Source organism: Globicephala melas, chromosome 8, assembly GCF_963455315.2.
Source record: "Globicephala melas chromosome 8, mGloMel1.2, whole genome shotgun sequence".
NCBI lineage: Eukaryota > Metazoa > Chordata > Mammalia > Artiodactyla > Delphinidae > Globicephala > Globicephala melas.
Genome location: NC_083321.1, coordinates 59,446,647 through 59,450,622, shown reverse-complemented (window position 1 = coordinate 59,450,622; position 3,976 = coordinate 59,446,647).

The following is a 3,976-nucleotide window of genomic DNA, read 5'->3' as shown; positions in this document are numbered from 1 at the left end:
TGCAATGAGAAACCCACGCACCGCAACGAAGAGTAGCCCCCGCTCGCCACAACTAGAGAAAGCCTGTGCGCAGCAGTGAAGACTCAACACAGCCAAAAATAAATAAAATAAAAAATTAATGTATTTATTTTAAAAAATAAATAAAATAAAATACTGCTTCTCTGTCTGATTTCCTTCTTATCACTACCCTCCAATGTGTTTTCACTGGCAAACTTCTTTGCATACTTCAAAGCTCAGATCAACTTGATTACCTATCTGAGAGCAGGGACTATGCCTTACTTCTTCTAGTAATCAGCATCTAGTAATGGCGTGACGCTGGGCAGCTGGTCTCAGTAGGCCCTCGGTAAATTTATACGAATGGATACTTTCCAGGGTGGAAAGGCCAAGCTTTCTGTTCATCTCTATAGCCAAGCATCTTTCACAGCTCTGATGTGCTCACATGACCTCCTGTCCTGGGCTCCCCTGGATTTTGGAAAGTACTTCCTACCCTGGGCTTCCCTAGGTCTCCAAGTACTCAATACCTCTAAAACTTGGACCCACTGATTTTCCCTCACTTCAACTGCTCATGCCCAGCCTCCCTCTCCTACTCCATCAGCCTGGCACTTTTTATCAAGGGAGCTGAATATAACTCTGCCTTGATGTTAGGTGGGAATAGAACACTGACTCGAAATAGCCATTCAAGTGGATAGATTCTCTGGAGCCACTTTTCAATGCAAGGGGGTGAAGGAAAGGGCTGGTTCTAACAGATATTGCTGCCTAATAGTGGAGACACATAAAATTGCAGAGCTGAAAAGCAGTCTTGGGATCAAACACATGTGTGTTTAACATGGCTAACGTCTTTAATAAGAAACCCACGGGCTTCCCTGGTGGCGCAGTGGTTGAGAATCTGCCTGCTAATGCAGGGGACACGGGTTCGAGTCCTGGTCTGGGAGGATCCCACATGCCGTGGAGCGGCTGGGCCTGTGATCCACAACTGCTGAGCCTGCGCGTCTGGAGCCTGTGCTCCGCAACAAGAGAGGCCGCGATAGTGAGAGGCCCCGCGCACCGCGATGAAGAGTGGCCCCTGCTTGCCACAACTAGAGAAAGCCCTTGCACAGAAATGAAGACCCAACACAGCAAAAATAAATAAATAAAATTAATAAATTCCTATCCCCAACATCTTCTTAAAAAATAAATAAATAAATAAGAAACCCAGGCCTGGAATGTGAAAGTTACTTGCCCAAGGTCATACAGCTCACGTGTTTATTTATTATTTATTTTAAGATTTTTGTCACACCTGGTTCTGAAAGGATTTCAGGTGATCTAAAGATATACAGTAAGCACAGCATAAGTGGGACAGAAGAGATTTAAAAGGGATAGGGATGTAAAATTTATCTAGGAATGCAAATCATAAAGCAGCATTTATAAAACAGTTTCCACAGAATGCTAGTAAGGCCAGATGTAAGTGGGTGTTATATAAAAAAGAGGTACATGATCAAACTGTTTGAATATGGTTAAAATAAATTTAAACAGATTATCTTTACTACAGAATCTCTCAAAACTTTGATATACCACGTTCATTGTGAAATCAACAAGAATGTGACATTTCCCAAACTGATCTCGAACCCCTTTTTCAACAACATTTAAGAACTAATGCTCTGCCAAACACACACTGGGAAACGCTGCCATGGAATTCTAGATGTTTTCTGATGATAGAGTCCAAGAAAATTTGGCTCTAAGCTTTTTATCAGCCATCTACAAAGAGGAAAACAAAGTCAAACAGTTCACACTGTACTTAAGATCAGTCAGCCTGGAGAGTCCCAGGCAGGAACTTCCTGAAAGAGCCTCAGAAAGTGGAAAAATGTAATGTAATGAATAAGATTTTCAATTTCTCTATACATATTGCTAAATTACACTGTATTCATTCTTATATGACCTTTCAGTATAAAGGAAAGTCATAACACCAAAGTATAATGATTAAACTGTAATGAACTAATGAAATATACTACTGGTATGTATATATATTTGGGGGGTGTGTGTGTATTTGCTGATCTGACTTAATCTAGAAATACATGGATTTTACAGTGTCTGGAGGAACACGCTCAGTCAAAATTTTTCTGAATAGATGTTCGTTGGCCAGTTTAAATGTCATTGTAGATAGTTGAATAAGGGGAAGAATGATGTTTTGTAACAAATGAAGTAGTTTGAAAAACTGCTTCTGAATCTACTCAGACATTTGTATCTACTATTACACTACTTGGCTCACAGATGAACTATGGGACCAGTAGCAGCTCACCAGCCATGTGGAGGCAGAGCAGAGATAGGGAATCAGGTGATTCTATGCAGTGATGTTTGCATCTGTTAACAAACTTCCTCCTTAGCTTTGGGAGAGTGGTTTTAACTGCTTTTCTTTGTTTTGTAGCCCCTGAAATCTAGATGCAAAGAGCCAAAGAAAGGCGTGCAGAAAACCATCCATCAGTAACTCCAAGATATTAAACTCCAAGTGAAACTTTTTGCTCAGGTGATATGTAAGGCGCTATGACACTGAGGATGTATAGTAAATGCCCTTGAATAAGTGCAGTGCAGTGGAAATAGCCAGATGATTTGATAAATGGCCTCCTTTTTCATTGACACAGGCTATCAGATTATTCTTGTTTCAGAAATCTCACGGTCGACAAGGGGACATTTCATGTGTTATCATGATGTCAATTCATTTAGTTAATCATCTGCCTTCAGAATGGAAGGTACAATATAAAGCAGTAAAGTAAATTTTCTGCTTTATCTCTAAGGAACTCATGGTCAGTTACACTACCTGTTTTGTCTTCTTTTCTGATGCCACAAAACCCTCACCTGCAGGAGTTTATTCTTTAGGTCTAAGCCAGTGGTTTTCAACTGGTGTCAATTTTACCACCCAGGGACATTTGACAATGTCTGGAGATGTTATTGGTCATCACAAGTCGATGTGTATGTGTGTGTGGGGTGAGGGGGTGGGTTGTACTGGCATCTAATTTAGTGGACATCCTGCAGTGCAAAGGACAGCCTCTCACAACAAAGAATTGTCTGGCCCCAAATGGCAATAATGTTGGTGTTGAGAAACTCTAGTCTAACCTAAATCTTCTCCATTATAATTTAAGGCCCTTTCCTCAAGTTTTACCCAGCAAAGGAGATGAAAAACTGATGGTTTATTCAGCTCATCCAATAGTCTTAAACTCTAAAAATAACAATAACACAGTGTGTAGTACAGACACATTATCTTCTCTAAAATTTAATAACCTTTATTTTGAAGTCTGATTCTTAAGTTACTCCTTGAATTTCTCTTCACTGGGCCAAATAACTGCAATTCTTTGGATTGTTTGTTCATTTATCATTTGTTCATTCAAACGTTTATTGAATGGCTACTCTATGCCGTACAGTGTTAGGTAGTAAGAATTCAAAGGCAAAGCCCTATTGTTTTCAAGAAGCTCACTATTAAAGGGGAGAGACGGTCACAATGTCAGACGATTAAATACTTTGGGCTAAGAATTTGGGTTGCATTCAGAATGCTGTGGGAGCATGAAAGCTGAAGTGATGAATTCATCCTGAAAGTTTGAGGAAGGCTCTAAAGGAGAAGTAACATTTGAACTGAGACTTGAAGGATGGAAGTTTGCAGGGAGGATGGAGCTTGGTGAGAAAGGCAATAAAAGCACTATTTAAAAAAAAGTCTTAAGCACTCATCATGTACCAAGGGTTAGGCACCCATCATGTTATTGTGAAAAAGATAGACATAGCTCCTATCATCATGGGGGTTATAAAAAGAAAGCCAAAAGATACCTCCCCTGTAATGCTTGTATCATAGTTTACATGAACTCTGCTGCCTGCTTTTTCTCATTTTGAGCCCCTTAACATCCCTGTGCAGGAGGCAAGGCAGATATTACCTACCTCCATGTTATAAAGGAGGACCATAAGGCCAAGAAAAATGAAGAAACTCTTCCACCCCCAACCACTAACCACAGATCTA